Source organism: Pezoporus flaviventris, unplaced genomic scaffold (assembly GCF_033815535.1).
Source record: "Pezoporus flaviventris isolate CSIRO_AGI_PZ_B2104156 unplaced genomic scaffold, CSIRO_AGI_Pfla_v1 ptg000031l, whole genome shotgun sequence".
Lineage (NCBI taxonomy): Eukaryota > Metazoa > Chordata > Aves > Psittaciformes > Psittacidae > Pezoporus > Pezoporus flaviventris.
In genome coordinates, this window is record NW_026892579.1 from 65,839,576 (window position 1) to 65,858,000 (window position 18,425).

Genomic DNA, 18,425 nt, shown 5'->3' on the forward strand with positions numbered 1-18,425 from the left:
TATTTCATTTCTATTTTACTGTTGTTACAGTATTCAGTACAGGCCTATTCCTCACTCCACCTTCCCAGAGGTTCAGTGTGCTGCCTTGAGGTGAAGGACCCATCTGGAATCATGCGTGCCTGTTGAGGGTCAGCTCCCACCTCTCCTCACAGCCTCCAGCTCTCCACAAAGCCACCTTCATTTGAGGAGATGGTGTTACCATTAGGGACAGGCATGGGGCTGAGAGAAAAGCCAAGGCAAGCTGGGGATGGAGCTTGGGATGTGCTGTGGTCTGTAGGAGCAAGGAGCAGAGGGGATGATGGTGTGGGTTGAGCACCACATCCATGAGGAATGGCTGTTTGCCTGCAAAGCTACTTGTGGGTCAAGGGGACTCACATTTCTGCTAAACAGTCCGGTATGTCTTCACCTTGTGTAATCTCAGCTGGACCCTTTGCTGTCGTGCTCCCCACCTGTAAAACCTCTGCTTTTGAATCTTAAGAGAAATCTTTACGGTGGTCAGTAAATCCTAATGCTGTGCTTGTTCTGTTTTATGAGATTTCCACTAACACTCGGCTGTGGAGATTTGTCACTTGTCCGATCTAACAGCTCTAAGGACACAGCAGACTTAGGCTGAGGGGGGAAGAAGTCAGCTGGCTCCATCGCGTTTAAACGAGCTTCAGGTTCGGTACATTAATGTGCTAATAAGGAAGTCTTGTGTTCCCACACTGTTCTTAAAGGCATTCTCACACTGCTGACCTGACCTCTTTAATCCTGGCTTTCCTGAAGGAAAATCTGATCCATCAGGCCTCCTATATCTAAAATGGGATGAAAGGAAGAGATGGACCTATTTCTATGCTGGTGTTTCTCAGGTACCTCAAGCAGTCTTGTTCTTTTTCTATTCATCTCTCATTTCCCTGGGAAGGAGGGGAAAAAAACCTCCTGGATGAGAGGGCTCAAATCACTGAAGATGAGAAACAGCAAAAGGAAATAAAGAGGTCACACACCTAAGTTAGCTTATGATTAAAAAGAAATTAGTGGGGCTATTTTTAATTTGTTTAAATATATTACTTTCTATTAAAAAGGTCTTTATATTTCACTAAGTATGAGATGAAGTGTGTCACCAGAGGAAGGGTTTTCAGTTTTAGTCTCTTTTAAACAGAAGTCAAAGAAACTCCACTGAAGTCACAAATGTGAAGGCAGTAGTAATGGCAGCAGAGTGGGACTTCTCTACAACACAGCGTGGTTACCTTCCAGTAGGGCCAGTGTGCAAGAGTTCAGGGAAGAAGAATGAAAGCTGTGTATGACAGGTCCATTGTGGTCTGTGGTACCACATAGCCCCCAAAATACTCAACCTTAGAATGTTGTGCAGCCTCCCTGTGCTCAGAGCCAGCCAAAGGTGTTTGAACCACAGCCTAAGGAGCTGGTGGGAGCCCTCTTGAAGGCTTGAAGTGCATCTAATACATGAGTTGTTCTGCCAGGGCTTATGTCTGTCTTAGTTAAAGCTGCCAAGCTATGGATATTGCCAGGCTACAGCTGACAGAAATTAGTAAGGATAGTTGTAAATGAAGTTTTGTAATGTCCGAAGTCTACGAGGGAGCTTTTTAAATCGGTTCACAAGCTAAACAGTGATCCAACTGTTCTGAGACTTTCCAAGAGATTGCTTGGTTTTCCATTTCCCCCCCTGTATTTTCAGTTCTGGGATATCTCTTTTGTTAAATGGAGTACTTAAGAGTAAACATAGTGATTGCAGTCTCTGGAAACCTGTGAGGCTACGAGGGAAATCCACCATAGCGTTTCAAATAAATAAATAAGTCAAAGGTTTGCTTAGGAATTTGTCACAAACCTCCAAAGCGATGCAAACGCCCTCAGTATCTTGTTTCATTCCCAGCTGGAGAAGTCAGGCCAGAATCACTGAACATTTCACCAAGTCTTGCTAACCTCCTGAGCTGAGTTGTGAGAAATTGTTCTTGACATCACATGAGCTGGGCCACAAGGCAGGACTAATGTGATATTTGCTGTCGAAGCATGTTTCCTAGGAAACATGGTACTTAGAGAGCTCAGCCCTCCCTGACACCCTTCCCGCATCCTCCAGTTTCACCCGTTCCCACAGCATCTGCAGAGGGCAGGGATGCCTCCTCTGACCCCCAGACACCCTCAGTGTGGACCTCCCGCTGCAGTGTGATGCTTCCCAGCAGCCCCATGCACCCAGCTGAAGGCTGAGTGGTTGTGGAGGTTCTGATTCACCCATCTCATTGCCCTTTTTACTGCGATTTATCCATTTCCCTGCCTTTTTCTTTCTCCAGCAGTCTGCAATGGGAGCGATAGAGAAGCTAGGCTATATCCTTCAAGACTGCTGCTGGAAAGAAGGAAGTTTGAGCCTTCCCAGCAATCTCAGCATTCCCTGTCGAAGGAGAACTGGTGGAAAAATGATAGGAAAATCAGCAGATTACTTAAAACTTCACTTGCCATGAGGCTCCTCATCTTTTTTGACTGCAGTTTGCAGTACAGTAGTTATTATGGTACAGGGATTTTTAGATCATTGGGGTTCCCCAGTTCACTCTCACAATCTCATCTAGTGGCTGTAGATGCTGTCCTTGACATGAGACTCGCATAAATGATTCCTGTCATTCAGGCCAAACTTTTCAGCAGGATAGTTCCCATTGAGGATGAAATGAAAGGAGTCGGTTCACACATGTTAACCAAATGCAAATCCTTAGATGGAAACTCATGGTCAGCTTTTTCCAAAGCTATTTTCAGAACTTCCACAAAAGACTGTGCTGTGATTATATGTATTCATGATATGTATATCATGTATTCAGCTCAAACAATATTTGAATGATGCATTTAGAATTCCTCCTAAAAAAGGACCATGCTTCTGTAAACTGCATCATATTTGTAAAAGAGGAAAAAGAAACCTAGCTTGCTTTTCCTTTCTTTCTCTCTTTCTTTTTAATATACCATTTCATAAGGCTGTAAGAATTGGTGTTAATGCTACGATACACACAGACACACTTCTACATAATCAGATGCATTTGCATGTATGCCATACATAAACAACCCTATGGAATCCCGACTCTTCACTGTTGAATTTGTCTCCTTATTTTTCAAAGCAGAGAAGCCCCTGGTGTCAAGCAGTTGGTGTTTTTTACTTTCACTAGACTGTAGAGCAAATACAGCCAACAAAATAAAGCACTCGGGGGGTTGTCGGTTGTTTTTTGTTCTGCTTTTCTTCTTCTTCTTACCTGGCCATTTATAACTACCTGTTTTCCCACTGTCTCCTCCACTGATAAAACAGCATTCTTTGACTCTGTCATGAAGTGTCCTTCATGTTGCCAATATTGATTGCCCCAAACCCTTGAAGGCCAAGTGTATCACCTCCGTGATGCTCCCTGACTTGGAAAACAGGAGAGCTAAGGTTGCTACTGCCAGGCATTGGTTACCCCACATAGCAGGCAAGAAGACGAGTAGCCTTAAGTCACTGGGCTGATTCATTTATCCCTCTAATGTCATTCTCTTCACCTTGCCACATGTTTGTGTAGTGAAGCTGTTTGGCCAACATGCCCTGCAGGCCTTGTCTGAGTAATGAAAGTGCAGAGGGTGGAAAAGAAATTCCATTCTGAATCGGTTAGCTCTATCTTCAGGTTTTGATGGTACCCAAAAGGTTGGGATGGCTTTTTGGTGTGCTTTTGGATTCAGAAGAGCAGTATCTACTGGGCTTTGCAAAGCCAGCAGAACTTCACTGGTGTAAACCTTGGCAGAATTTGGGTCCTGTGTCCAGAGAAGGCAAATCAGTAATACCTTTTCTGTTCAAACCCAGGAAAAGTTTCTTCAGAGCATTAAGATCATGGGACAGATAATGTCAATCAGCTGCAGAGAAACAGCATCAGTTTAGCTGAGAATCTCTATGCAAGTCTCAAGTCTGTACCAATTTCATAGATCAGCACTTTCTATTGTTCAGTCATGCTTTTCTTGCATAGGAGCTATGCAGGCTTTGCAAATCAACCTCTACCATCATGAAACCACATTGCTCACAGAAGGCAGAACTCTTCTGAATTACATTAGAATAGCCAATATGCAAGACCCTGGTGGGTCACCCAGACCATTCATTCATTTTCGAAGCACTTTAGCAATGCCAATCCTCATGGCACTATGTATAATATATGTCAAGGGATGTTGCTATCCCCCATTGCCAGCTGAGGAAAGGAGATTACAAAACCACAACTTGAATTATTGTTGGAGGCAGGACTGGAACTTGGGATTTCCTGGACAGATTACTAGCCTTCACTTCTCCCTTCGTTGGTATAACTAGCAGTGTCCTGGATCTCCCTTATTCCAGTGCAAGAACACACTTGAATACATTTTCTTTGAAATTGTCTGGTTTGGGGTCACTTCTGTTGTGTACTTCTGGCTGTTAATGATCTGTTGTCTGCAGTGAAATGCTCACTAGTACACTGTAAATCACGAACAGATGTAAAGGTGTCCATTCGTGACTACTGATTCAATCCCTCTGGATTCCTGAAATCAGCTACCTGCAAAACTTTGGGAGACATGTCTTGAAAAAACCCAATCCTTTGTGACTCTTTAAGTTTTTGTTCTTGGCTGCTAGTCACTCGGAGGGGTGTCTTACATCCTTGAGATGAACTTAGTGCAGTCCTCATTGACCTAGCAAGCCATTTTTTCCCCCTGACGACAAGCTGGGATCACATCTTGTAATGACTACTGCAAGATTGTCTTGTTAGGGAAAGGGCTAAGGTGGGATCGCCTTTAATGACAATGAAAGCACCTCATCAAATCTGAGTCTTTGGTTTCCCAGTCATGGCTCTAGAATTTGAGCCGATGCAGACTTAGTAAATCAGTCAGTCAAAAATTACATCAGTTGAAGTATAATGTTCATGGCAGTCCAAAAACCTGAACATGTAGGTGATTTGGAGGGCGTTTTGTTAACTCTTTAATTGGTCGTTTGAGTGCTGGAGGCAGTAGCTAATTGCCTGTAGGTCAGAGTAGTCCTAGAGCTTAGGTAAATGTATATTGTCATATGTCACATTTTCATATGGCTCCTTTGCACAGGTTGGTAAAAATGATTGCTGTATAATTAAAATTAAGACAAGGTGGGAAAAGTGATTCAATTAAACCCCCGAAGCCATTGCACAAATTATCTGAAGTACCAAAAACTAATGAATAGTTAAAACTAGTTTTATCTTTTTACTCTACATTCTTCACTCCTGAGGGTATTAAAATGGCTGGAGCCTTTCTCCACAAGTTCTCAGAGGTAAGTTTTTGGGTGGGCAGTGCAAGTATGAGTCAGCGCAGAGGAATCCAGGCCTTTTAAAATACCAGCACACAGAAACTGTGTTGCCTAGTTGTTTTGAATTGAAAATAACCAGACCTTAAGCACAAGAGACCTTTTGGTTTCTCCACCAGCCCAGAATTATTTTGCAAACATCTGCAATATTTCACTCTGCATGCAGCAGGTATTATATACCAGGGAGGGTGATGACAGTCAAAATAAATGAGATATGTTGTAACCAAAACATCCCCAGTTTTACATCATACATTTCACAACCCGCGCAAGCATCCTGTGCTTTGACTTGAAGGCTAAAAGGCATGTGGTAGTTTTACAAATGTCTATTAGTATTAACAAATATGTTCCATTATTAGACAGCATGCCACTGCCCCAACCTCCCGGTGCAAGAGGTGAGTTAATATGGCTTATAAAATATAAGAGCAGTGCAGGCACAGGCTATGGAAATAAGAGCCCTGGCTAAGCAGGAGGTCTCATTACGTTTCGTGGGACAACTTACTAGAGGCCTGAACATGAGTATAAAAGCTGCCTCCCAGCTAAGGAGGTTTATGGTTCCTGTCCTTTCCCAGAGCAATACAACTTTAGGAGGTTTAGAACAACAAGGTCTGCACCTTTGGATACTGGCAGTGTGCTAATTCTGGCTGGGTTTAAACAGAGAGGTGAAGGGGAGAATTAAGATACATCTGTTTGCGCTATCCCTGTGCTTTTTAACAGGGTTTTTTTGATGGTTGAAAGTAGGGAGCACTTAGGAGTTGTGTTTTTTTTGCACAGTTGGTTATTTCTGCGTGCTCTTTGCTGCTAGCTGTAAACCTCCATTTCTGGGAAACAGAGTGTTTCTTGGCCAGGAGTGCCTGGAGAGGACCTGATACACTGGAACTGTACAAACAGCTCACCTTAGGAGGAAAGAAGAAAGGAGTCTTGCTAATTTTCATTAGAAGAGATATTGCCTTGGAAGATATTCAAAATACACCTTAGTAGAGACTGTTTCCAGCCATCCAGGTAGAGGTGTCTGTAGGCATTGCCCCTTGCAGGGTGGTGTAGATGTATAGTGTAGATAAAGAACACAATAGTGCCTTTATGCTTCCACCTCTTTGAATGTTACTCTTGTTCTGCATTTGAAAGTAACAGTTATAAAACCTATTCTGACCCTTATTCAAAGTTTAATCAGAAACCTTAAATAGGAACTAATTTATTATCACAGGTAGCATATTCATATAAGTACCAGCTTTATCAAGCCATGAAAATCCCTGCTGAGGACCAGGATGATTCAGGGAATAGTAGGTTATGAAAACATGATGATGTCAACTCACTAGATGAGTCTCCATCAATGGGTAAAGCTTCTGTGGGTAGATAAAATAAACCTTCCCAAAGACTTCTGTGGATCAGAATCCCAAGAGATGTGGAGAACAAAGTAGAGAGAAAGGAGAAAACTGAAACACAGGAGGTGTTCCAATCACGTGAGGTCTTCACTTTCCCATGCTCCCTAATGGAAAAGCAAACAGCCAAACTTTGTCAGAGCTTCCTAAAAAGTATAAATTATACATGGGCAAATGTCTCTCTCCTGGTGTTGCAGTCTCCCCACCAAAATACTTTCTGCAGTCCTTTTGGGGTGTGCATTCAGCCTGGATTGCTGGTAACCAGAGACAAATTTTCCACTGTTTTTTACCTGTGATTGAAGAAAAACACTGCTTGTGTGATTAAAGAGTGTTTAACGTAGCCTTTTCTACATACCCTTGGCCCAAGACCACCCAAACACTAGGTAAAGTACTGCTTGTGACCAGTCTAGGTTTTCCTTCTGCTTCATGCCATAAGAGACAGTCTGTAGTTGCTTGGTTTTATTAATGCAGATTGAGAGTTTAGAAGACTACCAACAACCCCCCCTGATTATGGTATAGGCTGCTGCTGATTGCTCCAAGAGAGCACTGAAATTCCCGCTCCGCACATAGGAATCTGGAAATGACTCAAGAGTGCTTGGGATGCCTTTGTGGATTCTCTCTGTGTGTATATATAGAGAAAGTATTGAATTACTTTTATACAGATGTATATGGCAAAACCATACAAAACTAATACGAGACATTCTGTGACAGATTCACAATTTTTCCTCTGTGTATAGAGAGCAATTCAAGGTCATGGCACCAAATACGTCTTTTAGAAGTACCTCATTTCACTGCCTATGGAAGGCTTGGACCAGGGCTCCATATTTGCTATAAAATTACATATTTTAAGATATTTAAATCCAGTATTTTGATCTGTTAATATGGACCTTGCCAAAGAAAAATACTAATCATTGCCACCAGCCAGGCCCACTCACTTATCAGACATCCTCTGATTGAGGATGCAGCCACTACTGCAACCCCTGCCTGCTAGGCTTTGTGGAGAAGCCCTACACAATGTGCCCATGAACAAAGCAGTGGATGGTAAAGGAATGTATTAGAGAAACTGCCTTAAAAGCCTCTGGAATTACAAAGACAGTGAGAGAGACTTTCCACAGACTTTCTGGAAATGCCCTGTGAGTCCCTGGTAGGTTCCCCTGGGAACCAAAGGAGCCAGTAGGAAGATAGTAATGGCCTATTAAATTCTATAGGACATGCTTTGGTGGCGAGGGGTGGGCCTATGGCATTTCCATGCGTTTTCACTAGCTAGCAGCAGAAGGGCATGCACATTGTACTTCCTTTGGGGTACGTTTTAAATGCAGCGGGAAGGATGTGAAGGCAGTTGCCTTCTCTTAGAGAGCCTGGAAACACTGAATTTCCCTATGGACTAGCACTCCTCTTGATATGCATCAGTGTTTTAATGGTATTCTCTTGTAAAAAGGAGGTTTTAAAAGGTGTTTTCAGTACATGAGACAAACCTCGTCACTGGTGAGTCTGGGGACCCATCATCCCAGTGTTATCTCAGGGAGGCACAGTCCTTGCTCACATTAACTCATGTGCAAGGACCAAACTGCTTGAGGCAACAGTTCCTGTATCAGCCCGACAAAAAGCTGAGATATGAGATACTCCTTTGGTAGTGCAGTCACCCAAGGATGCATCCTGAGAGTAAAATCTGCCTTGCCATGAGCAGAGAAATTACATTGATGTTACAGGCTTTGCAAGGGATATTGTTCTTTGGGTGTTCTCACCTTGTCCTGGCTTATACGTAAGACAACAAGGCTGAAAAGACCCTGTTGGGTACCCAGAAAGGAACAAAGTTAATAATGATCAGCCTGCAAAGACAGATTAGGCATGAGCAGTGGAATTGACTTAATTGTTTTATACAACTTCATGACTTTGTTTTCCTTCCTGGTGTTTTTTGGTAGTTACATCTTAGTAAAAGAAATCACAGTTCATAAGATATCACTGTGCAAATAAATGCCCTGCAACGCTGCAGTGGTTTTGGTGGCTCACAATTAGCCTTGATAACCCAAAGGATGGAGGCTAGCATATGTCATGGCTGGAGTCAGGAACAACATGCATCTTTGTGTCTATTTGCATATGACAAATTTCTTCAGTCAGATGCAGGCCAGGCTGAATTTAGCCATCTTGGCCTTGATATTATCCATGTGGCTAAAACTGCCAGTCCATTTACCCTGGAAATTATTACACTTGTGCACTGCCAAATGCACAGTTGTATTGCTCCTTCATTTCATGCTGTTGTATGTTAAACGTACCTCTGAGTCTTAAGCAAGTCTAGATGGAATGGTTTTTTGTTTCAAATAAATTAATGCTGGGGAGGGGAATCTTTTAGTGCCCTTTCAGAAACTGGCAATGTTTGTCATTTTCTTCTAGCTTAGGTAGTTATGACTTAAAGGAAAAGAAGGAAGTAAAGGGGCTTATGTAAGAATTCCGATGACTGATCACTCAAATTTAGAGTGGGAAATCTGCTTTAGTGAGGGCTAGAGTAGGAGCAACAGCTACATAGCCAGAGATCAACGACTAACCTAAGTTTGTGAGCCATAGAATGAGCATAATATTTAGACCCTATATAGGTGCTGAAGATAAGCGTGATTATGTGGAGATGAGCAATAGATCTGCTGTATCTACAACAGTAACTGCTTGGAAATACATATAGAGAGACTCTGCTGTACTTGAACAACCTGTCTTACGACATCTGAATTTTAGGATGGTCAGGGCTGTGTATTTCTGAGTCCTTCAAAAGATGGAAAGGTATCCCTGAAAAGGAGCCATTTGGGGCCCCTCTTCTTCTGGAAAACTGTTGGGATCTGCATTCTTGAGAGGCATCCCAAGCTGGGGAGGAGATGTTTGTTTCCAATTAGGTCTTGTCTAAGAAATAGACCTATTTCCATTAGGAAAACTACTGTAAATGATGAATTCTTCACTGTTGTTCCCAAAGCAGAGAGATTTTGTGAGGGTCACCCATTCTGCAATAAGGGGTTTTATACAATTCCCTGAGGAGATAGTCTTGTGTCTCCACAGGGAAAGATTCATCCCTCTGTATGATCCTTCTTTTAGGTAGGATAAGGAAAGCAACTGGAAAGATTAAAGAGCAACAGTCCTTATGAAGGAAACAGGCTATCAGCCATCTCTGGAAACCAGCACTGCCTGTCAGGGAAAACTGTTCTCATCATACAAAGCACACATTTCAGTGTGCTCTTGCAAGGCAAAGGTTGAGCATAATGTATACCTATATCTTAGTTAATAAAACCTAAACACAGGGCAGAAATATTATGTCCTCTCCTGCTTGTTTTGCAGAAGAGAACAGAGGTTTGTTGGCACCGAGAGAAATGTTGTTTTTTTCCTTTGGCTTTCCCTGTCATTTTTCCTCTGTGGAAAGGGGGAGACATTCTGGCTGTAGTTGTGTCTGTTTTCACTATTACCAAGAACAAACCTTCCGTTTTCCAAGTGAACTTAAGGTCCAAGCTCAGTTTCCTTCTATAAATCCTGAATCTTTCTCACATGATCGGCAATTCTTGTGATGAGCATGAGCAGGGAGCCAGGAAGGAAAGCTCAGCTCTCCAATGTAAAAGCTTTAGGCTCTTTCCCGAAATTCCCAAAATTTTAGGGCAAGCTTTCTATTTATTACAAGGTTGAGTTATGAAAGCAGGGGTAGCTTGGTGAGTGTGCAATGTGCTTGTGCTCTCAAATGGCTCTGGATGACTGTTGGTCTGTTACATGCTGCCTGCTGCTGAAGCCTCAAAGACCCTCTGTTAAGAGTAAGCCTGGTAGCGGCTTGAGGACCACTGCTCTCTTGCATAGCCTCGGGCATGGGAATGGACAACCAGTGTGCATGTGGGCAAGTCTGTCTGAAACATTACAGATGGTACCTGAAACAAAAGGTGCTTTTTCACCCCTTTTTTCTTCCTGTCTGGTTTCCCCCATTTCCCACCACCCAGCATTTTTTCAGTCTCCTTTTCCCCTCCATCTGGTATTTGCCTTCTTCCTCTTTCCTTGCAACCCACAGATGTTTGCTGCTCTCTTGGGCCTCCAATGCTGTTTGATAAGTGGCTAATCTTGAAGGAGCAGGGCTGCTGTGCTGGCCATGCAGAGGAAGTGGTGGTTTCCCTCCCGAGCACTGCGGTGAGGTCTCCTCCAGCAGCAAGGCCCCATCTTCACCTTAGACCCTTCCTGCTTCATCTCTGTACCAGGGGTGAGTCCTGGGCGATGGGGCCAGAGAGGTCCCCTCTGAGCAAAGATGATTAGATTAAGTTAGAAGTGAAAGATGTGAGAGATGGGGTGGACTAGACAGGAGATAGATTATTCTTATGTTTTGCTTGAGTAACTTGAATTTTTAATAGCTTTGCTGGTTTTCTTTTGTTTTTCTACTAGCTGAAGGTAAATACCCCCAATTTCAGCAGCACTGCTTTATTACAACTGGACACTTGGTATCGCATATTTCTGGACTGAAACACTTCATGCATTCCTTCAGCCCAAATGTGAGTGTTCTTTCTCAAATCTGCTTTCTAGGAATAAACAACCCTATAACAGGCATTGCTGAGCTGTCTGCAGCAGACAAACACATAAGAGTTGCAAATGCAGCCAAAGACAGATATCAAAAAGAAATAGTCTCGAAACGTTTGGCACTGTTTGCTCACCTTTGGAATAGACATCCTGTTCCTCCTCTTCAAGTGTTTCACGTTATTTTTTTTAATAGAGCTGGGTGAGCTGGTATTTCTTCTGCTCAAGCTGTCTCTAAACTTGTATTTCCAACAGTGGTAGCAGATTATGAGACGATACTTATAGAAATGACATTATATCATTCTTTGAAATACCCATCCTGCAAGGCAAAATCTGCAGAAATTATAGGACTAAGAGGCCTCCTTTGAGAGGCAGAAACTATTTTAACTCGTTATTTTTAGAGCTCTGCAAATCACATATTTTTCTCTTCATTGGCAATTCAAAAAAAAAAAATATTGGAAATTGTAATAAGTTTTTTTAAAAAAAAGAATCCTTCACACCTTTTTTTTTCCCCCATAAAATGGAAAGTTGAAATATGTCATTTGTAGGCAAATGAGATATTTCACTTAAATTTCAACCATTTCTTTTAGATCCTTTTCTTAGAAGACCCATTAAACACAGAATGGCCTGTTGCAGGCTGCCTGCCCGTGTGGAATGGATATGGGTTCTTGGTCAGGACACATGTTCTGGAGCATGAACAGTGACACAGGAACACACACAACTAAACGTTTCTGTAGTTGGTTGGGCCACCATGAGCACGGGTAACCATGTGTCTGTGTCTGCACTTTGCTCCCACCTCCACCAAGCACCACAAGCATCACTGTCCAAAACGAAACAAAGAGGTTGAATCATCTGGAGTATTTCAGAGGAATAATGCTGAGATCTCCCTGTGATTGCCAGCATTACTCTCAGCACCTTAAATCAGCCTATTAAGTCAATTGCCAGAGATAGGAAGGTGCTAGTGCTGTGCCAAGCTGTGTGGATCACAGTGTGGGGCACTGATGCCAGGATGCTGCCCTGCCCACCAGTGTATGGGTAAGTAATGGGAATGGCTGTTTTCAATGAGGAGATGGTGCTGCAAACAGAGCAAACAGCTCTGAAAGTTTCTGGTATTAAGGAAGGTTGAGCACTGGTTTCATTTTTATGGGATGGATTTTGAAGAGGGTCCTAATTGGTAATAATCAGCCATTAGAAACGGATGTGGTAGGGAAAGGGTGGATAAAGGGAACAGTAATGGCAGAGCAGTAATTCCATGTGGATTAAGGAGAAGCTGACATGCAATATAGCACAGAAGAAAATTTGTCAGGATTTGCTTTGGCTAAAGCTGGCTTTATAAACAGGAATACAGCTCACTAGAGACAGGTCTGGTGAATGAAAACAGGCACAGGAACTTCTTCCTTATAGCTGAGTGAAAGGGCTGCACCACGTAAGGCGGATGCTCCCTTGTCTTGCCTTTTCATGCCATGCTGTGCCCTGCTGTGCCACAGCTTCTTGTGTCAGCCTGTCTGGCAGTGTGTACCAGAGGGAGAAGGAAAGTCAGCACAGAACCCCTCATACTGTAAGGTATTTCCTTGGAGCTATCAATGCCTGGCTGCTCTTTCCTGTCCTTCCCATTCACTCTTCTTGCTTTGTAAACCTTTTCATTTGTACCTGGGCCCAGCACCAGCTGAGCCTGCTCTGAACCCTGCCCATGGCAGGGGGTTGGAACTGGATGATCTTAAGGTCCTTTCCAACCCAAACCATCCTATGATTCTATGAACCCAGGGGTACGTGCTATAGAGGGAGCACCTTGTGCTGGTCCGTGCCTCTGGGACTACAATGCTCCATAGCACTGTGGCCACTGTAGATGTGACAGGTGTAAGGAAGATGTAACAGAGCAGGCTGGGGTCTGGCTTTTCATTTTCCTCTTTGTTGGGAAGGATCTTGGAGAGAAAGGGGACTGGAGCCAGCAGCAGATTTGGTGCCCCCATGGCACTGGGGGTATTGCCAGCAGCAAGAGCAGGTTTGGGGAAATAGAGGAAGATGTTTATAATGTGAAGAGGAAGTGCAGGAGATTTGGAGAAGGTTAGATGATCAGAGGGGATTGCTATGACATTCTCTGAGAAGAAATGGTGTTTCTTGGGTGTCTTATGGGCAATCAGTTCATTGGGCTGCCATAGGGTCTCTCACATGGTTTGTGACTTGTGGAGCAGTGTCAGAGAGGCACCTTCACTTGCCAGACATTCCACTCATAAGCAGATGTCCCAGAAGATACAGTCCTGAGCCTTGTTTCCAGCTCAGGAAATGAAGGCTTCAATATTCTTGTCCATAAAGAATAGTAATGTTTCTATTTCCTTTTCCTTTCTTCTCTCTCTCTCCCCCCGCCCCCGCCTTTCTTTTAATGAGGAAAGAGAAAAGATCTGAGTAGGAGAAACTTGTTTTTCAGACATCTTACTTCCAAAACTTTTTCTTCACAGTGGTTCAGCCTATAATTTAAGAGGTTTTGTTTAATTACATTTAAAAACTTCCGTCTTTAATTACTTTTTCTTTTTTTTTTTATATTAACACCTAAATATGCTACTATTTGGGGCACAAACAGACAGAGATTACAATTAACAGATTAATTACACTCTTTTTGTCAGTGTAACCTCATGGTACAGAAAGTATTACAAATCCATTTTAAAACATATTAAATGTTCATATTAATGAGGATAATAGAGAACAAGTACCAGCAAACTAAATATTGTTAATGATTTTGAGCTATTAAATTCATTACCATTTCCTTTCATAATAAAGTGGTTACTTGCTAATTAGACCTTTTTTAACTCATCATTATTGGATTCATTACATTGTGTGCAGTTAACCCTTCAAGATCTGCCTGGGTATACAGATGCAATTAAAAAGTAATTCCAACAGCATATGAAGCCGTATGCTGTTTGCAGCCCTGCTTGTGTTTTTGACGGTAGCTCCATGTACTTTTCTTCTGGTACATTTTCTTGACACATCATGCCTAGCAGCTTCGTAGCTGTCACAGCAGCTTCAGCAACACGTACGATGGAAACATGCTGTATTCATTTCATTTAATAGCTTTTAATGTTAAAACGAAACTCGAACCCACTTGTTTGGCCCAGGAAAAAAATACCCATCGGCACGCTAAATGGTTGATGTCTTCTACTTCTAAATGGTTGACGGGCTACTCTTCTCTGAGTTAAAGCTGCTGAGAGTTAGGATGATTTACCTTCTCCTCCTATGGAGGCAAGATGTACTTATCTGGGTATCTGGTTTTTCTCTGCAAACCTGGATGGAAATCCTATCCCTGCTAGAGTTCACATCAAAATCCCTCTTGAGTGGAAGGTGCCCCTGCCCATGGCAGGGGTTGGAATTGGATGCGCTTTAAGGTCCCTTCCAACCCAAACTGTCCTGTGATTCTATGATTTCAAAGTACCCCTGTACTCACCTTCCAGCAGCTCTGAGGGTTCACTCCCCTCTTGGTGAGGGGGTACAAGCCACCTTGTCCCATGTACCCAGTTACTGGAGAGGGTACTCTTGGAGACTGAACCAAAGTGCTTCTTTGCTTCTTCTTCTCCCTCCACTTCTCACTCTTTCAAAGGATTAAGAGAAGAGCCTCCATCTCTTCTTTCTTTTTTTGTCCATGCACACTTTTTCCCCTCCTCTCACAAACAACATCCCCTCACACACACTTTCAATTTGTAAGTATTTAAATAGCACAAAGATACTTATTCTGCACATCACTGGGACCTAATGGATAGCACTCCATGCCTTGCCTGATCGTGGCACAGTAATGTGGAATGAGAGAGGTAATAATCTTTGATTGGAAAATGCCATTTTTGGAGCAACTCTGCAACAACCAGCGCTGGGATGGCAGCGCCGGGCACATCATCAGCCAGGCACACAGTGCTGTAAGCAACGCCGCCGAGGAGTAGTTTTGCTTGGGTAAGAAAGGCTTCATGACACTTATTGCTACTGTACTTGATGGCTGGTGGCTGGGCTGATGGATACCCTGCAAGTCCAATAGATAACAGCTTAGATATGCAGGTACTGTATGGCTCTGGAGGAACACCGCTGTGCCATCATTCAGATCAGGCCATTCTCCTCCTTCCTATTTGAGGCTGTGTCTTTGCATAGGGGACATCTGAGGGTACGGCCCTGGGGCTGGCTCAGGCACGGCAGCCTCACCGCCATATATAACAACAATAACACCACATATCTGTAACCTCTGTTTTATTTAAAACCAGGTCTCTTTCACCTGTAAATAGCTAGGGTATAAATGTGCCTCACCAATCACATTGGACTATTGTATTATACAGTCTATTGAATGTTTTTGGCAGGCATGAGCCCCTATGCTACTGTGTCCTTATTTTATTATTGTTTTGAGGGTAGAGCAGTGTGATTATCCATTCTTGCTTCAGGCATAGCAAGCCATCTGGAATGCTTATTAAACCCACAGGCAGATCAGAAGGATATAACTCTGATGATGTACATGTACATGGGCTGTACTACATCATCAGAGCATTGCTCCTCTGATGATGTAGTACACATTAGTGGGCCTAGATAATGGATTAGAACTAGCAGAGTGAAAGTTAGAGTTTTTGAAGGATGGATATGGTGAGGTTTTTTCTCTCCCTCTGGGTAACTGCTGGCATAAGATGTGGAAAAGAAAATTTAAAAGTAAGCCAAGGAGGCTTCAAAACTTGTAAGTGCTCAGCTTGTCAATGGGGAGGGACAAGTGGTGATCAAGAGGCTTAAGGAAACAGCTTTGAAACCCTGAATCATTGCAAAGAGGTCATATGTACTCATCTACTTGAGTGAAAAGGGACATGGAATGTGGCCAGAAATAATGTCACTTCTCCTGTCCTTTGGTCGGTCATCACTAAGTGGATTTTTGGTAGGACTTTGCCTTCTTGTCATGCTTCAAAAACCCAACACCCTGTGTTATGACACATAGAACTCGTTTTTCAGCACTTTCCAAATTTATGCTCATCACATATTTGCAAGTACTATTTAGAAATAAGCTTTTCAAATGAACGAGGAATCTGATCCGCTTTCAAACTAGCCATGTGGCTTCTCTTCTGACTAAGTGTGCAAAAAGCCCAACATCAGTATAAAAGAAAACCAATCTGGGCACCACGTATGGGGTGTAGGTGAACGAAGGAATAACTATTTGCATGTCTGTGGGGTTCTATATATAATTTCTATTTCTCTTTGCTCATAACCCTGCACGCAGTGGTTTTTGGAGGTAGCTGATATTTGTCTAATCATGGAAAGGTGTTTCGTGTCTAAACAAAACCTTTTCCTGGGGAAGCTGGAAAGGTTCGGAGAAGTTAGGTCATTCAGTCGGGAAGCTGAATGTGTGCTATGCAATTTAGATAACAAATTGCACACTTTAAATATCAAACTGTAAATATCAAGTACTCAAAAGAATATTGACATTTTTGAGCAATTCCAAAGAGTAACAGAACTTTCAAAGAGGAGCTGTACATAGTGAACATATGCTCTAAGAATCATAGCTGCAAAGTAAGGCAAATGCCTGTTTTAACAATGGCAAATAGCAAGTCCGTAAAGGTATGGGTCATATTTTATTAATGCTTAGTGTGTCTCAGGTTTAGCCACTTTTGTCAACATCCTAAATGTGGGCTGTGTGCATCTGCATGTCGGAGGGAAGCGTGCAGCCTGTGTGGGGAGATGCACATTCATCAAGGCAGCAACTGTTTCGGGTGCACAACAGCAGTATTGTAGCAGCAGTTGCGTTATTGCTTTGCCACAAGCTTTACTTTAGGGTGACTGTGTGGCTTTCTACTTTGATGGCGACCAGATTATCTTGGAGGTGTAAGGGAGAGCTAATAAAAATTCCCAGTTGGAAGAATCACAGGATCATAGAATGGTTAGGTTTTGAAGAGTGGAGTTCGTATTTACATGACTAGAGTTTTCCTTTTGACAGATTTTGGGGCTTTTATTGGTACACATAGTGAACCCCAGTTGTGACCATTATGTTTTCCTCTTCACCTGGGCTTGATGGCCACTAGGAGAGTTTGCTCCCTCTTTCTCAGCAAGTATCTGGAGAAGTTTCTGTTTCGTTCCTATATGAAATAGAAATAAACTTGGAAAATTCTTCATTCTCACTGCAAACCAGACATCTCCTTTTTGGTCAGTCCATGCTAGCACAGCTCCTAGGTGGCAATTTTGCCAGTAGGGGTGTGGGGATGCAGTAAGGGTGTGTGTGCCTGTGCGCTTGCGTGTATGTTGATTCCCAGATTTGCACCCCTCTTTGTAAAGCATCCCATTTTGCCCTTTTCCAAGCCTTCCTCCTCTTCTTTCCTTTGGTGCCTCGCCGTGATCCCACTCACAGGCACACCCTTCCTTCTCTCCCCCATGAATTGCCCCGTCTCCTGCAGTTTGCTTTCTTGCAGCCCGCTGCAGGGCCGTTGCTTTCCTCCAGCAAAGCCTGCTGTGTCCCCCTCTAACCTGCCCGTGCCAGCTTCCTTCTTTCCCTGCTACCACTTTGTCCCCCCCCCCTTCCCTCTCTGGGGAAGGAGATGACAAACTGTCACTTTCTCAAACACCCTCTCCTCCACTGACTACTCTTAAAGAGGCAGTGGGATAAATGAAATTCAGCATTCGAAAGGCTCAGCTCCTCCAGAAAATATTCCACCCACAAGTGGGGAGCTTCAAAATCCATTCCTAGCAGTTAATGCTCCATCCTAAATGACATAGCTTTCCAGTGGTGACATGTGCATTGATCTGCATTACAAAAATAAGAGAAATAGCACTTCTTTTCAGCAGCAGATAATTACCAGCATACATCAGGTTCCCTCCTGCTGATACCCACAGGGTGGAGGGGATGGGAGTGGGCATTAGGTGGAAGGGACGCGACCAGCTTGCACGTTCAGCCAGATAAATAATATCGATTGGGGTTTGTGTGGAGTCCCAGCACCACCCCTCCTCGCTGGTTTGATTAGCCACAGGGGTACATTCACTGCAGTTACAGGATTTCACCCCAGTCATGTCTTCCACACAAAGGTGCTAGTTAGGCTACAAGCAGGAGCGAGCTGAGAGGTTCTTCAGCCCTCGTCAGGAAAGATCAGAGCCAGGTACCTGTGGCCATGGTGGAAGAGATGGATGAATTATGGGGCAGATGTGTAAGAAAGCCTCTATGTGGGGAGAGCAGGCACCCTGGCACACATGTAGTTTGGAGGCTAGGGAGCTGGGGGAGGTAATTAACAAATGGCTAATTGCTGGGTTTTGTGGTCTAC

The 18,425-nt window shown here is 43.3% G+C and overlaps 1 long non-coding RNA gene across 1 annotated transcript; it reads left to right on the forward strand.

Annotated features, from left to right (window-relative positions):
• Window positions 1-126: 126 nt before the first annotated feature.
• LOC133273516 (uncharacterized) lies at window positions 127-11,638 on the forward strand. The gene is made up of 4 exons (XR_009744860.1): window positions 127-848; window positions 1,139-1,296; window positions 3,812-3,896; window positions 11,047-11,638. It is a non-coding gene; the product is annotated as an uncharacterized LOC133273516 (long non-coding RNA).
• Window positions 11,639-18,425: the final 6,787 nt, after the last annotated feature.